The 17,555-nt window shown below is 50.0% G+C and overlaps 1 long non-coding RNA gene across 1 annotated transcript in view; it reads right to left on the bottom strand.

Moving 5' to 3' along the window:
- The window catches only part of LOC144773093 (uncharacterized), a 29,562-nt gene extending 17,988 nt beyond the window's left edge, over window positions 1-11,574 (bottom strand). The window contains exon 1 of the long non-coding RNA XR_013599917.1: window positions 11,441-11,574. This is a non-coding gene — a long non-coding RNA (uncharacterized LOC144773093). The remainder of the gene's footprint in view (window positions 1-11,440) is intronic.
- Window positions 11,575-17,555: the final 5,981 nt, after the last annotated feature.

Genomic DNA, 17,555 nt, shown 5'->3' with positions numbered 1-17,555 from the left:
ACACCTGCGGGATGTCTGAGAGTCCAGGTGATACACCTGTGGAACGTCTGTGAACACAGGTGGTGTACGTGCATGATGTCTGTGAGACCAGGTGATACACCTGCAGGACATCTGAGAGTCCAGGTGATATACCTGCGGGATGTCTGCGAGCACAGGTGATACACCTGCGGGATGTCTGCGAGCACAGGCGATACACCTGCGGGATGTCCGAGAATCCAGGTGATACACCTGCATGATGTCTGAGAGTCCAGGTGATACACCTGCATGGTGTCTGAGAGTCCAGGTGATACACCTGCAGGGTGTCTGTGAGCACAGGTGATACACCTGTGGAAAGTCTGTGAACATAGGTGGTGTACGTGCATGATGTCTGTGAGACCAGGTGATACACCTGCATGATGTCTGAGAGTCCAGGTGATACACCTGCGGGGTGTCTGTGAGCACAGGTGATACACCTGTGGGGTGTCTGCGAGCACAGGTGATACACCTGCGGGATGTCTGCGAGCACAGGTGAAACACCTGCGGGATGTCTGCGAGCACAGGCGATACACCTGCGGGATGTCTGAGAGTCCAGGTGATACACCTGCAGGGTGTCTGCGAGCACAGGTGATACACCTGCAGGATGTCTGCGAGCACAGGTGATACAACTGTGGGATGTCTGCGAGCACAGGTGATACACCTGCGGGATGTCTGCAAGCACAGGCGATACACCTGCGGGATGTCTGCGAGCACAGGCGATACACCTGCGGGATGTCTGGGAGCACTCTGATTCCAGGTGAGATTACTACAGGATCTCTGCGAGTCCAGGTGACATTCTTGCAGGATCTGTAGGAGTCCAGAAGACACACCTTCAAGATATCTGTGCGCCCAGGTGATACACCTGCATGATGTCTGCGAGCCAGTGTGAGATACCTAAAGGATTTCTGCAATTCCAGACGAGATACCTGCAAGATCTCTGCAAGTCCATGTTAGAGTACTACAGGATCTCGGAGTCCATGTGAGAGTACTACAGGATATCTGAGTCCATGTGAGATCACTACTGGATCTCTGCGAGCCCAGGTGAAATACTTGCAGGATTTATAGGAGGCTGGAAGATACACCTTCAAGATGTCTGAGAGCTACCTGCTGGATGTATGCGAGTCCAAGTGAACACCTGTAGGATGTCTCATGAGTCCATGTGAGATATCTGCAGGATGTCTGTGAACTCATGTGGCACACCCGCAGGGTGTAAATGAGTTATGTGGCGTTGTCTTCAGGATTTTTAAGTCTAGGCTAAACATTTGCAGGATGTCTCATGAGTCCATAAGAGATGCCTGCAGGATGTCTGCCAGTCCAAGTCAGATAACTATGGGGTGTCTGTGAATTCAAGTAAGATACATGCAGGATGTCTGTGAGCCGATGTAACATGCCTGCAGGAGGCCTCTTAGCTCAGGGGTGAAACACAGAGGAAGTCTGTGAGACATGTAGCAATACCTACAGGATGTCGGTGAGCCCAAGTGATTTACCAATGAAATGTCTGTGACCCAAGGTGAGACACATGCAGGTTGTCTCGTGAGTCAAGGTGAGTGTAAGAAGCTGGCTCTATATATACTATACCAAAATGAGATATAGTGTGTATAGAGTCCACGTGTCCCCAGAGGTAGGCAGAGGTTAAAGTTAGATAGAACCTTACTCTCTAATAGTGGTAGCTTGGTCGAGAAGTAAGGCAGTATCAGAGGACAGTGTTAAGCATTTGATGTACACACTCAGTCAGCAAATTAATTGACACACTCAAGAACTGAACCCTAGGCCAATTGTTTTTGTATAACAACAACTATATACTGTTTATTTTTAGAACCAAGCAAGCCTGGTACAGGTAAGCATTAAATAATTTTCAGTAATAAGTTACTGGATATAGAACAGTTTGAAATGCAATAGGAATTGCACTTTGTTTGATTTACAGGGGAGCAGTAGAATGCAACACTCATCAAATACAGTACATTGGAATGAATAGACTTTTTCAATAAATTGCAGATAAGTTACTTTTACGTTACTTTTTCTAACTCAGTGCTGGACGCCTAGATTCAGCACTGGGACATTTCCTGTAAACAGGTGAGTAAATGCATTTTTGTTATTCATGCGATTTTTAAAGAATATTTTCAGATTTTAAAACTCCACACTTAGAAACTTTTTGGAGCTGTACATTGAAATGAATAGGCTTTGTCAACAAATTGCAGGTAAGTTACTTTTACGTTACTTTTTCTAACTCAGTGCTGGATGCCTAGATTCAGCACTGGGACATGTCCTGCAAACAGGTGAGAAAACACGTTTTGGTTATTTGACGATTTGAAAGAATATCTTTAGTTTTCAAAACACTTAGTCGGTTTTTGGAGGGAAAATTGTCAATGTTATCCTATTGAGGAAAACAGGTTATCGGTAAGCAGTGCTTAATTTGTGCCGGTGCTTAGCACCAGCACTTTTATTTTAGGGCCGGGGCTACACACACGATCAGCTCACTACGTGCACACACAGTCTTCCGGGTGAAGAGCTCATAGTGGCGCACAGTAAATCCATACCTGGCTTTCAGTGTTGCCTGGATTTGTTCGTAAAATATGTAAATTTGAATTCCATTCCACCCGCCTTATACAGAGGCACACAGAGGGCACACAACAGCTCCAGAAACTGTCCTCTCCCTCCTTGGAGAATTGTCAATTACACCCAAATCGGACTAAAGCAGATTAGGGTCTCTACTTTCCACCCGCCCAAGTGCACTGCGCAGCTGCAGCAATAGTCAGTCAACTGAAGAAGAAAGCAGCGTGTCACGCAGAAGCAGGCCTGTGATTAAAAGTGTTATACCTGAAAGGCAGTAAGTAATGATTTTATTCTCCTAACTTGCACAAGTAACTCTTGTTTAATGTTTGAGGTAGGTGCCTTGAAAAGTGTAAGATTTCGTTTCTTGTGCTTGTTTTTATGTAAAAGTACTGTAACTTCATTTGCAAATTCTACTGCAGATAACCTGCCCTTCTATTTTGTTTGCCCGGCTACACGAGTGAAAATAAGGTGTTTGTGTGGTGTTTCTACAGCAAGCAGCCTTCCAGCTGTGTACCCCCTCTTTCTTTTCTTGATGCGCACCGTGTTGTGTGCTTTGCAGATATATGGGGAAAGCACGCCGAGCCGAGAGCTAGTGGCATATAAAGAGAAAGTGAAATCAATGGTAATAGGAAATGAGGAGGATGAGTTTGCTTGAAACATGGATGCTGGAGATTGCAGTATTTGTGAAACAAGAATTTCAATTAATAAACTATGTCCATAAAAGAGTTATTTTACATTGAATTAAACAATACTACAATACACACTTTTGGCAGACGTGAATGCAATAGAGAATGTCAGAAATGTGTCTTGGAATCAGTATAATAAAATCGCAGCTCATTAAAAGGCACATTTAATAAATTCTACGCACACTAATGTCCACTTTGTGATCAGGACATAGATCTAAGATGGAAAAACTCCAGCTTCACAGTGTCGGGTGTAGTATAGTTAACATGAAAGTGGTTTCCCCAGCAATGGTAACCATGTTAACCGCATGCGTGCGGGCGGAATTCCGCCCGTACGCTGAGATTTTTAAAAGCGCATGTTACGTGACGAGCTGGGCTCGTCATGAGCGTGCGAGGAGGCTACCTCATGACGAGCCCAGCTCGTCATCAGCGTCGAAGGGGTTAAAAGTGTTCCCCAAACTATTCTCGTGGCTTATTCACGAGTTTTAAATTTTGGAAAGGTGGGCAGCTGGGTTGATCACAAATATCTGATCGAATGAGCCAGCGTTTTTCACAATGGTTTGCCACCGCTTATGGTGCTCAGAGGTATGGCTAAGGTGTTCATACAGTTCAATATGTGGTCCATGTATAGGGTATTTGGATGACTTCTTGTAACTTGCGAGACAGGACTCTCACCTTGGATTTTCTTTAATATCCTATTGCATTCTGGGATTTTTAATCTTGGTTTACTTTAATTATACCCATTGTACTAAAACTAGATTACACAGTTTACTAAAACAAAAGCACATGACTGGATTAGCGTTTCCCTAATGATGAAGAGCCATCAAGTAAATACACAACACCATCCCTTTAGATGGATTTTATTAGCAACACCAGTAAAGTACCTTGGTTTCCATGGGTGAAGTGGGGGTGATTTATTCCTGCAATTAAAGCAAACAATCACTTGATCTGGCTCTCAACCTTTGCTCCATACAAAACCAGAGCGCATCACGTCATGAGTATCATTGTTTTTTTTAACCGGCATTCCACCGGGTCCGAGAAGGCATCAATATTCTTTACAAAAATGTTATTGAAAAAGCGATAAATAACTTTCCGCCTCCATTCTTGTGTATCCATCTCTTCTTTACTTTGCCTGTCCATCCACTCATGTCTGTCTTTCTTTGCCAGCTCATCGTTCCCCAAGTTCCATTTTTTTCAACAGCTGTACTCTATTTCCCTCTTTTTAGATCCTCTTCCTCTTTCTCCCATATGTCTCTCTCTCTCTCTTTTGCTTCCACCCTTCACAGCACCCGCTCTGTCTTCATTACCGCGATTACTTTCTTTTCTTCGTGTTTGTCTCTCTCTTTCAGGCTCTGCCTTCTTCTCTTCTTCGGTCTCTCTTTTTCTTTCCGGGGGCCTCCTTCTAAAGCCAGCTCTGTTCTGCAGAGAATCTTGCCCTGATTACCTTGACTAATTCTTAAACAAGTTGTTTTAAATACCGTTTCACTTTTTAATACAGGTGATATGTGAAAGTCTATTATGGACATTTTGCAGAGACATGCTGTATTTATTGTTCATGTAACTTCCATAAAAAAGTTTATTTTAGACCAACAGCACCTCTCAAAAGAGAAATGGGAGGGCATCATTGAGATTATCTGCAGCAATATTAGTGCGGTGCTTCTGTGTTAAATATTGAAAACACAAGTCATTATCCCTGAATATTAGATGTAAACACATTTAAAATGTGGGTGAGTGTTCCTTGATGACATAACGTGCATATGCCTGAAGCATGCACTACTGGGCACTCATTGTCCACAAAATATGCGTTTGCCAAAGGTTTGAAGCACTGGGCTAATATCAGCTGGCCATATAATAAGAATATGCCAGAGGCTTGCAGAAGTGGGCAAATATCAGCTACCCACATGATGTACATATACAGAGCCTTTCACAACTTGCAATATATAATAGGCCAACCAAACAGAAGCCTGCACAGGTGGACATTTCTGACTTGGATATGTGAGGTTTGCAGACCTCCATTATATGCACTGTAATTCTCAAGTAATCTGCATATCTAAAAAGTGTAATTTTCAGATACTTGACTACAACATTACATACTGTGCATATACAAAGGGTCTGAATTGCATTCTATAGGCATACCTGTGTACATTTTACTTGAGCCTATAACATACACACATTTTTCGATATAATCATATAATAAGAGGTTTTACATGTCCATATTGGGCATATTACAGCACTGAATGATGTTTATAAATCAGTAACAGGCAATGCATATGCCAGAGAGGTGCATACGGTGTATCTAGCGGAGTCCAATATGTTCTTCATGTGACAGATGCCTTCATAGTGGACTTGTTCCTCTCAGCTCTATAATATCATATATTCTTAGGTAACAAGATGTACATATATCTATCAGTGGAATGCGAATTCCCTAAATTCTCAGAGCAAAATAATTAGAAGTGTGTAAAGTGTGGTACTCTCTTTTACTATTAGCCTGGTTGGGGGCAGTTTAGGGTGTTATTTGAAAATCAAGCCTGGGGAGACAAAAAACAACAGAGGTAGACAGTAATCCCAGCATTACTTTAGAGTCACGCCTTTCATGGTCAGAAAAAGTTCATTATCTTTGGTTCCAAAAGTTTTGACATCCAGTCTCTTTCGTGGGTAGGCCTTGATTTTATTAACAACGTGTTTTGCTGAAATTCAGATTGGATATTACATCTGGCTTTCAGTGCCAGTTGAGGATGCGGTGGTGCCAATAGAGTAAGGGAGTGGAGCCAGTGGACGAATTGGGTGGAGCCGGAATTGGGTGTGGCCTCCTACAAAAATGTGAGCACCTGCACTTAATATTTTACAAATTAAGCACTGCAGGGAAGTAAACGACTGTGGAAGTTAAGGTTCTGGGGTTAGACTCGGGGGTCTCCCAGGATCAGTGATGCACTGGAATTGCACCTTCAGCGGCACTAGGTCGGCCAGGTGGAGAGCGTTGAGGCCCAATGTTATCCTATGGAGGATAGGGGGTCTCCGGTTGGTGGCTGCTGGCAAGCAGGCCACCAGGTTGTGGGAGCAAAGCTCCTAGGGTTTAGCTCAGGGCAAGTTGGGGACCAAAGTAGCATCAAAGGTGCACCCTCAGCGGCACTAGGACGGCCGGGTGCAGCATGCTGTTTTGAGGTTGGGTGTCCTGTTGCTTCCAATGGAGACCCTCCGGGACAAAGAAACACTGCAGGCTCGGGGACGAGGATCTTCCAGGTGCAACAACCACTATGAGGGGTAAGTTGGGGTGTTGAGGGTTGGTTAGGCACCATTGGTTTGGGCACACACGGCCGTGGGGCGTCGGGTGCAGTGGTGCCTTGGGACTTCGAATTTTCTTACCCGCTCTAGTCACGGTAGGGGGGGGTCCTCTGGATTGAGGCTGCAGGCGTCGCCTGGAGGCTTGAAGCAGGCCAGGAGTCACAGGATCTCAGGTCAGGATCGCCGGGGGGGACCTCCTCGTGGTATTTTTCCACTCGCGCTCGGGTCAGGTTCGGCTGGTGCAGAATGGGCTGGATTCGCAGTTTCTGGAAGCACCAGAAGCTGCAGTTTGAACAAGTCCGGTGTTCACGGGAGATTCAGTCATTGAAGTGAAGGCAGGGAGGTCCTCTGGGGTTTTTGAGGTTGCTGGCTGCAGAACACACCGGGATTTCGCAGGAGCAGGTTCGAGGGGAGACAGGCCTGTAGGGCTGGGCCAAGGCAGTGGGCATCGTCCTCGTTTTAGCTCTGCACGGCTTTTCGTCCTTATCTTCTTTTCTTGTGGTTTCTGGATCTGAGGAAGGAAGGATCAGGGTGCCCCTGAATACTAAATTTAGGGGCGTTACAGGTAGGTAAAGGGCAGGGATCAATGGGTTCCTTCCCTGGGGTGGGTAAACCCCCTATTCTGCCACTCTCCAGTGGGAGGGGGCAGGAGCCTGTCCCTGGTTGGCTGGGTCCCCCCGTCCTCAAGATGGTGAGGACTCGAGGTTGTGCTTCACCTCGCCTCCCCCACCTTAGAGGTGGAGTTGGCAGAGGAGGGCACACCTTTCTTCCTCACTTGTTTTTCCCACCGGTTCTCCCATCCAAAGTGGGGGGTAGAACCAGTGGGGACCAGTTGCTGAAAGCAGAAAATGGTCTGGAGAGGCTCACAAAGGCGGCATGCCTTTAAAGCTTCTCCTTCGTGAACCCTGCCCATCCTGAGGGAGAAGACTTGGCACCTCGTCCCAGGAGGTGCATTGTTTCAGGCTCCCAAGAGCAGCAGCTTTCGACCCAGGGGTCCAGAAACATGTCTGGTGGTGGCAGCATAAGCAGCCACTCAGTCAGGTCACTAGAAGTTGCTAGTTTTCAGGGGGCATCTCTAAGATGCCCTCTGTGGTGCATTTCACATTAAATCCCACACTGGCATCACTGTGGGTTTAATGTGCTGAGAAGTTTGATACCAGACTTCCCAGTCTTCAGTGTAGCCATCATGGTGTTGTGGAGTTCGTATTGACAACCTCCCAGCACCATATACTCTTAATGGCATCACTGCACTTACAGTGCCCAGGAAGGGCCCTGGGTACTGAAGGGTACAGGGCTCCTGCACCTGTACCCTCGCCACTGGCATAGGGCACCCAGCTAGAGGGGTGACTGATATATGCCAGAGCAGTGGTTTGTGGGCATGGCACACAGGGATGTGTTGAAAAACACAATAAAGTCCCTAAAAGCTAGTATATCGATATTGGTGAGTTCTGGGCAAGACAAAGGGTCTGTTATCTACTAACAGTATTACGTTGCAATGCTGTGTATTTAGAAGGATCAACCAAACAACAAGTAATAATGACTGCCAAAATTTACCAATGACTTAAAAAATAAAAAATATAACAATTTATTACATCACTTGGTTATTAAAACATTTCATACATTAAAGAAAAGCTGAAGGAGGAAGAGACCACGCTGCCTCGCTGCCACGATATACTAGCTTTTAGGGACTTTGTGTTTTTCAACTGTATCTACCCTGTCCTTATTGTTTCAATAGTAGGGTTCCTCCTTTTTTGTTTTTCTAAACACAGGGATGTGTGCCATGTCGACTTTTACGCTTTGTTCTGCACCAAGACACGCAGCCTGCCAAGACAGTGTGCGAGTGTCAGAGTACAACACCTCTAAGGGTGGCACAATAAGTGCTGCAGCCCTTAGAGGTCTTCTCTGGTCCCAGTTCCCAGGGCACCTGTGGTACCATTTACCAGGGGCTGACATGTGGCCAGAGATGCCTATTGGGTTAGTTCTGGGGGGGAAAACAGGCCCTGGGAACCGGATTGGCAGGGACCCAGGGCACATCAAGAAAAAGTGCATCAGTCGTCTGGCAAAAAGTGTGGGGGGGGGGGGGGGGGGGGTTACTGCAACAGAAACCCACTTTCCTAAAGTGAGGCACCTGCGGGATGTCTCGTGAGTCACGGTGAGGCACCTGCGGGATGTCTCGTGAGTCACGGTGAGGCACCTGCGGGATGTCTCGTGAGTCAAGGTGAGGCACCTGCGGGATGTCTCGTGAGTCAAGGTGAGGCACCTGCGGGATGTCTCGTGAGTCAAGGTGAGGCACCTGCGGGATGTCTCGTGAGTCAAGGTGAGGCACCTGCGGGATGTCTCGTGAGTCAAGGTGAGGCACCTGCGGGATGTCTCGTGAGTCAAGGTGAGGCACCTGCGGGATGTCTCGTGAGTCAAGGTGAGGCACCTGCGGGATGTCTGGTGAGTCACCTGCGGGATGTCTGGTGAGTCACCTGCGGGATGTCTGGTGAGTCACCTGCGGGATGTCTCGTGAGTCACCTGCGGGATGTCTCGTGAGGCACCTGCGGGATGTCTCGTGAGGCACCTGCGGGATGTCTCGTGAGGCACCTGCGGGATGTCTCGTGAGGCACCTGCGGGATGTCTCGTGAGGCACCTGCGGGATGTCTCGTGAGGCACCTGCGGGATGTCTCGTGAGGCACCTGCGGGATGTCTCGTGAGGCACCTGCGGGATGTCTCGTGAGGCACCTGCGGAAGGTGAGGTACCTGCGGAAGGTGAGGCACCTGCGGAAGGTGAGGCACCTGCGGAAGGTGAGGCACCTGCGGAAGGTGAGGCACGTGCGTCAAGGTGAGGCACGTGCGTCAAGGTGAGGCACGTGCGTCAAGGTGAGGCACGTGCGGAAGGTGAGGCACGTACGTCAAGGTGAGGCACCTGCGGGACGTCTCGTGCGTCAAGGTGAGGCACCTGCGGGACGTCTCGTGCGTCATGGTGAGGCACCTGCGGGACGTCTCGTGAGTCAAGGTGAGGCACCTGCGGGACGTCTCGTGAGTCAAGGTGAGGCACCTGCGGGACGTCTCGTGAGTCAAGGTGAGGCACCTGCGGGACGTCTCGTGAGTCAAGGTGAGGCACCTGCGGGACGTCTCGTGAGTCAAGGTGAGGCACCTGCGGGACATCTCGTGAGTCAAGGTGAGGCACCTGCGGGAGGTCTTCTGAGTCAAGGTGAGGCACCTGCGGGAGGTCTTCTGAGTCAAGGTGAGGCACCTGCGGGAGGTCTCGTGAGTCAAGGTGAGGCACCTGCGGGAGGTCTCGTGAGTCAAGGTGAGGCACCTGCGGGAGGTCTTCTGAGTCAAGGTGAGGCACCTGCGGGAGGTCTTCTGAGCCAAGGTGAGGCACCTGCGGGACGTCTCGTGAGTCAAGGTGAGGCACCTGCGGGACGTCTCGTGAGTCAAGGTGAGGCACCTGCGGGACGTCTCGTGAGTCAAGGTGAGGCACCTGCGGGACATCTCGTGAGTCAAGGTGAGGCACCTGCGGGAGGTCTTCTGAGTCAAGGTGAGGCACCTGCGGGAGGTCTTCTGAGTCAAGGTGAGGCACCTGCGGGAGGTCTCGTGAGTCAAGGTGAGGCACCTGCGGGAGGTCTCGTGAGTCAAGGTGAGGCACCTGCGGGAGGTCTTCTGAGTCAAGGTGAGGCACCTGCGGGAGGTCTTCTGAGTCAAGGTGAGGCACCTGCGGGAGGTCTCGTGAGTCAAGGTGAGGCACCTGCGGGATGTCTCGTGAGTCAAGGTGAGGCACCTGCGGGAGGTCTTCTGAGTCAAGGTGAGGCACCTGCGGGAGGTCTTCTGAGTCAAGGTGAGGCACCTGCGGGATGTCTCGTGAGTCAAGGTGAGGCACCTGCGGGAGGTCTTCTGAGTCAAGGTGAGGCACCTGCGGGAGGTCTTCTGAGTCAAGGTGAGGCACCTGCGGGAGGTCTGGTGAGTCAAGGTGAGGCACCTGCAGGATGTCTCGTGAGTCAAGGTGAGGCACCTGCCGGATGTCTCGTGAGTCAAGGTGAGGCACCTGCCAGATGTCTCGTGAGTCAAGGTGAGGCACCTGCAGGATGTCTCGTGAGTCAAGGTGAGGCACCTGCAGGAGGTCTCGTGAGTCAAGGTGAGGCACCTGCGGGATGTCTCGTGAGTCAAGGTGAGGCACCTGCGGGATGTCTCGTGAGTCAAGGTGAGGCACCTGCGGGATGTCTCGTGAGTCAAGGTGAGGCACCTGCGGGAGGTCTCGTGAGTCAAGGTGAGGCACCTGCAGGAGGTCTCGTGAGTCAAGGTGAGGCACCTGCAGGAGGTCTCGTGAGTCAAGGTGAGGCACCTGCAGGAGGTCTCGTGAGTCAAGGTGAGGCACCTGCGGGATGTCTCGTGAGTCAAGGTGAGGCACCTGCGGGATGTCTCGTGAGTCAAGGTGAGGCACCTGCGGGATGTCTCGTGAGTCAAGGTGAGGCACCTGTGGGATGTCTCGTGAGTCAAGGTGAGGCACCTGCGGGATGTCTCGTGAGTCAAGGTGAGGCACCTACGGGATGTCTCGTGAGTCAAGGTGAGGCACCTGCGGGATGTCTTGTGAGTCAAGGTGAGGCACCTGCAGGAGGTCTCGTGAGCTCATGTGATTACATTAACTGAGGGTCAGGAGAGTTACCTGCAGGGAGGTCTGAACCAGCAGGCTTAAGTCATTGCATAACGGTCTGTGATCCCAGTGAACCTACCTGCACGGAGGTCTCTGATCCCATTCACTATACCTGCAGGATGTCTGTTAACAAAACTGGTGCAGCCTCCAGGTCTGTGAGCTGAGGTGAAATGCCCGGGTTGTGTCCATCAGCCAAAATAACAGACGAGTAGGGTGTCTGCGAGAAACAGAACTTGCAGAAAGATCTGTGAGCTCGGGTGCCATACCATACCTGCAGGGCAGGAGGGTCTGTGTGCTCAGGGGAGATGCAGTCCCTTCATGGACCTCTCGGAGCCGGTGTTTCCTACTTCCAGGGCCGGGCAGCATCTCTTCCCCTGTCCGCAGAAGGCCGCTCCTGCTTCCCTCACTAGTCTCCCCGTGCAGCCTGCTTTTTGCACCCTCCCCGCAGCTGTCAATCACCTCACCCAGGCCACGCCTCCTCGGTAAAGCCCGCGGTCTCTGCTCGGGAGCAATTTCGATTCTGCGCCGATGGCTTAATCGCGATTTAAACCTTCCTCTCACGATAGATCGAGTCCAGCTTGGGGGCAGAAGGGGTTAATTTACACTTACGCAGAGTCTGTAATACAAAAAAAAACCACAATGGCCATAAGTGTTAGTCTACTATTTTTTTTTTTTTTTTTGCAGTGTTGTAGAGCTTAAACTCGGCCGGAAGGTATTGTAGCGCTTAATTTAAGCGCCGCTTTCTTTACACACGGACACGTTCATTTTATTTTTGTAGGCATGAGGAGATTATCCGGTTTGCCTAGAATCACAGGACATTAAGCAGACGCTGAGACTCTAACCTGGTGCCCCAGTTCCAAAGCTGGCAGCTCTGGCCGTTACTATACATACTCTCCTAAATGTAGAATCATTTACAAGGTAGCATTTTTTTGGGTGCGGGCAGTTCACCATTTGATTCGGTCTCGTCTTGGAGAGCTGAAAAAAATACCTTAAAATGTATTGGTTACATGCAATTTTAAAGATACTCTGAAACTGGCCAGTTAGTCACAAATTCTACCTCAATATACTCCAACGTCACGTGTCTCGACAGTAAATTGACCGAGGTCAAATTCGGAGCAAGAACTTTCTGAAACCCAGAAAAAATACAATGTTGCACTTTCACCTCGCCCACTGCTTTAGCAACATTACATTATTTTTTTTTTTTTAGAACATTTGCTGAACTCAGCCGCCCTCTTGTGGTGGGCTATGAGCAGTGCTTAATTTGTGAAATAAATGCAAAGAGGCCACTGCAGCTTGCACCACCCACTGCCCCTGTAGTCGCTGCCAAAACAACTACTAACCATCTCTCGCACCTGCAAGTGCGACAGTTCGGATTATTCCAGGTCCCCAAAGCTAAAGGAATGGCTAGGGAGGCAAGTATTAGTTATTTTTAATATATATTTTATTTATAAACATTCTGGGAGAAAATCTTTGGTTTCATAATTAGAGCACTGGGCTGCACGCTAACAACTGAATTTTCCTCCCTCGCCACCGCATTCATGACCACACTAAGATCAGAGCATGACAAAGACCTACCAGACCTGCTGCTGACCGCTGTGGTAAAAATGGTCCTAGCCAATTGGAAAGACACAATTAAGACCTCATACAAAGGCTGGGCTAACTGGGTTACGCACCTCAGAGGTGCGGATAACATTGCACTACAGAACTCGCCCTGGAGGCCAGCAACCAGTGGGATGTGGAAGTCACTCAACACATTCCTAGACTCTTATGAAACACCATGAAACCATTTCCTCCCCTTACAGATATATCGTTACCGAATGTAAGTAACTTGTGCATCTGAAAGAAACAGGTTAGGGTTAGATTCCTTACCTTAGAATAGATACCCCAGCAATACCAACCCCGGTGGTGGGTCTGCGAACCAGGATCACACCAGAAAGTCCTGGAGAACGGAACGGCCGAAGAAGCCACCTCTCCAGACTTGGCTGTCCAGGTAGTAGTATCTAGCGAACGTGTGCAGCGAGGCCCACGTAGCTGCCTGACAGATGTCCTGCAAGGGGACTCCCCGACCCAGGGCAGTAGTAGCCGCCGTGGCCCGAGTGGAATGGGCCCTCAGCCCAAAAGGGGGCTCCTTTCTAGCTAAGGAGTAACAGACCTTGATGCACAACACGACCCACCGAGAGATGGTTAGTGTGTGCACAACCCGTCCCTTCTTAGCGACCACGTAACCAACAAAGAGCTGGTCGTCCACCCGGAACTGGCGTGTGCGATCAAGGTAGAAGGAGAGCGCACGTTTTGGGTCCAGACGGTGGAGCCTCTCTTCCTCCTTCGAAGGATGCGGAGGCGAAAAGAAGGTGGGCAAGGTGATGGACTGCCCGATGTGAAAGGCCGTAAACACCTGGGCAGGAAAGAAGGACGAGTTTTTAAAACAACTTTGTCCGGAGGGACAGAAAGGAAAGGAGGCTTAGAAGATAAAGCCTGGAGCTCACTCACTCTCCTGGCAGAGGTGATGGCAACCAGGAATGCAGTCTTAAGGGTCAGGAGACGAAGAGGGCAATTGTGAAGTGGCTCGAAAGGAGCGCACATCAGATAGGTTAGAACAAGGTTCAAGTTCCACTGAGGCTTCACGAAAGGTACAGGACGAAACATGTGGGTGATGCCTTTCAAGAATCTATTTACAACAGGGGACTTGAAAAGAGAAGGCTTATCAGGAAGCCTCAAGAAGGCTGCAATGGCAGAGAGGTAGCCCTTAAGAGTGCCCAGAGCAGAGCCCTGCTGGGCAAGAGAAAGGAGGAAGAAGAGAACCTCAGAAAGGAGGGCAGAGAGTGCATCCACAGCCTTTGCTGTGCACCATGCCACAAATTTGTTCCACCTACAGGTGTATACCGATTTTGTGGAGGGACGCCTGGCTGCCAGAATCACATCACAAACTTCAGGAGGCAATTCAAATGGACTCAACTGTCGCCGCTCAATCTCCACACATGGAGGTGGAGGCTGGACAGGTTCGGGTGGAGAACCGTCCCCTGCTGCTGCGACAGAAGGTCCTTCTAAAGAGGCAGACGAATCGGGGGGATCAACTGACATGCTAAGGAGCTCGGGATACCAGTACCTTCGCGCCCAGTCCGGAGCCACAAGGATGACTTGGGCCCCGGTCGCGTCTGATCTTCTTCAGCATTCTGGGCAGAAGTGGTATAGGCGGAAAGGCGTACAACAGACCGCAGCTCCACTCGCGACAAAAAGCGTCTCCGAGCGAGTGCCGCCTTGGAAATTCCAACGCGCAGGACTGATGACGTTGCGCGTTCTCTTCGGTGGCGAATAGATCTAACCAGGGCTCTCCCCACTGCTGAAGGAGGCCTTGCGCCACGTCAGAGTTCAGACGCTATTCGTGATCCATCATGCACTGGCGGCTGAGTTCGTCCGCCCTGGCGTTCAGGGAACCTGCCAGGTGTTGAACCACCAGGGTGACGCCCTGGTGTTCCAGCCATTGCCAGAGGTGCAGAGCCTCCTGACAAAGGGTCCACAACCCCACCCCGCCCTGTTTGTTGCAGTACCACAAGGCAGTGGTTTTGTCCGTGAACACCTGCACTACACTTCCCCGGACAGAGGGAAGGAATGCCTTCAGTGCAAGCCGGATCGCCCGCAGCTCTAGAAGGTTGATGTGGAGCCGGTAATCTGCCGGAGACCAGAGGCCTCTGATCTCCCTCTCTCCCATGTGGCACACCATCCCAGGAGGGACGCATCCGTCACCACTACGTGCTTCGGTTGGGGTTGGGAGAGAGATCTGCCGCTGACCCAATCGCGGTTCGTGAGCCACCACTGCAACTGTCTTGCGGTGCCCTCAGAGGTCCGAACGTGGTTGGACAGGTTGCCCTGATGCTGTGCCCACTGAAACTTCAGGTCCCACTGCAGAGCCCGCATCCGCCACAGCCACCGGGCGTGATGCACCAGAAGGATGCAGGAGGCCATCAGCCCCAGGAGCTGCAGCGTCAACCTGACCGAGACCCGGGATAAAGGCTGAAAGATCGGAATCAGAGCCTGAATATCCCGAACCCGCTGTTTTGGGGGATAAACCCGAAACTGCGCTGAGTCCAGAACCGCTTCGATGAAAAGGAGCTTCTGAGAGGGATACAGGTGTGACTTCCGCACATTGATGGAGAACCCCAGCGAATGCAGGAGGTCGGCCGTAGTCTGGAGGTGGGAGACGACTGTCTGGGGCGAGCCCGCCTTCAACAACCAGTCGTCGAGATGGGGAAAGACTGAAACCCCCAATCTGCGCAGATGAGCTGCGACCACCGCCATCACTTTCGTGAACACCCGTGGGGCGCTGGTAAGGCCGAAGGGAGCACGGTAAACTGAAAGTGCTCGTGGCCTACCATGAACCGCAGGTAATGCCTGTGGGCCGGCAGGACGGGGATGTGGAAATATGTGTCCTGAAAGTCCAACGTTACCATCCAGTCTTCTGGGTCCAGGGCAGCCAGGACCTGAGCCTAAGTCAGCATCTTGAACTTCTCCTTCCGAAGGAAGCCGTTGACACTCCGAAGGTCCAAGATCGGGCATAGGCCTCCTTTGCCCTTCTTGGGTACCAGAAAGTAGTGGGAATAGCAACCACGTCCTACTTCTGGCCCAGGAACGCGCTCGACAGCCCCCTTGGCCAAGAGGGCCGTAACTTCCCCCTGTAGAAGTCGCAAGTGATCCCCAGACATGCGGTGGTACTGAGGTGGCATGGCTGGAGGGGTCGCCTCGAAGGGGAGGGAGTAGCCCCTTCGGACGATTTGCAGCACCCACCTGTCTGATATGATGGAGCGCCAGGGAAGGAGGTGATGGTGAACCCTGCCCCCCACTGGTGTTGAATGGGCCAGAAAATTCGGACTAGGAGGATTTTGAGGCAGGGGCGGGTGTGGACTGACCTTGGTAATTACTCAGGCCGCATACCAGTCTATCGCTATTTTGCACAGTATGCCACCACAGTTTGGACCCAGTATAAGCTAGTAACCAAGAGAGTAAAGAGCAGAAATTTCGTAACAGGAAAGAGAGGTTAAATCAACATAGGAGAGGCAAACAGTGATCCCCACTTGAACCAACGTGCTTCTCAAATAAGAGGATTCGGAGTTCCCTTTAGAATGTGAACAGGTAGAAGGCTGTGCGAAGGTCTGGTGGGAGTAAGTTTTAAAGTCTTGTTGCACTACCAGAATGCCTGACTCTTCCAGTATTCTTGCCTGAAAGTCAAGGTCCAAGCAGGAGAGACTCTACATTCCTTGTTCGTCGTGGAGCTCCAGAGAAGATCAGTTTTCCAACCAAGGAGGAGTGAGTGGAGTTGTGGCGGATCACAAAGCGGAATGCAGAATGAAGCACTGCTACAGGAGGAGCTAGATATGCTTAAGGGCGACCATATAGGTGAGAGTAACCACAGTGTAGTCACCTATGCTAACCTTTTTTTTCCATATTCAATGGGAATACAGTAACAGTCTTGCCACCTTTCATGCTCAACCAATTGACCAGCATTGCCTTGGAGTCACCCAACATACCATCACAATTTCTGTGTATCATGTTAAAAAGATTTCTTACAATCTCATACCACATGCCCTCCTCCATTGAGTGTACACAAGGCAGAGGCCTACTGCAGGACCATGTCCTATTTCTTCAAAATCCACATAAAATATTGTTGTCATGATGTAGACCCACTGATTGTTGCATGGGGGATAAAATGTCATCATACGAATGACAATGTCTCTGTCCCCCACAACACTCACAGCGATTTAGAGCAGTTAAAAGACTCAAATCCAGAATTCTCGTGACCATTTTAAGCAACAAGACAAAGTTTAGCCACCACCCTTTAACACTCAGGATGGCAAAACGTGCTCCTTTAAGTCAAGAAATCCATATAAATTCTATGACCTTGTCCCACAATAAAACAAAATAATTGTAAGGATGCTGATTGGCTGCAGGCCGTGCCTGGTGGACACTGGTGCAGGGCTTTGCGTACTTTACACAGGGCATGCACACAAAAAAAGCTTGTATACATTCAGGCACTCTGAAGTCTTAAATATTTATGCACGAATCTGAGCGACATGCACTGTGTAGACTTCTGGCATGCGATACAAGCTCAGTTCAGGTTTTCTGGGCCTGATCTGTGCCCGAGTTGGTCCACAGGGGCACTAAAGCAGTAGAGATGCTAAAGGCACCAAAAAGGAAAATGTCAACACCTTGACTGCTACAGCAATTCCCGCTGGGTGCTGACAAGTCAGATTTATCATTGTTCATGACAAGGTCAGCTTGTCATAAGCACACGACCAGTGTACTGCATGACGAGCTGAGCTCGTTATGAGCATGGAAGGGGTTAAAACACAGGGTATCGAGTACTTTCGCGTTGGAAGGTTGTCAGTTTTTGT

The sequence above is a fragment of the Lissotriton helveticus genome, chromosome 1_1, assembly GCF_964261635.1.
Source record: "Lissotriton helveticus chromosome 1_1, aLisHel1.1, whole genome shotgun sequence".
In the NCBI taxonomy this organism is placed as follows: domain Eukaryota; kingdom Metazoa; phylum Chordata; class Amphibia; order Caudata; family Salamandridae; genus Lissotriton; species Lissotriton helveticus.
The sequence above is the reverse complement of the archived record's forward strand: the minus strand, read 5'-3'. Positions and strand labels throughout refer to the sequence as shown.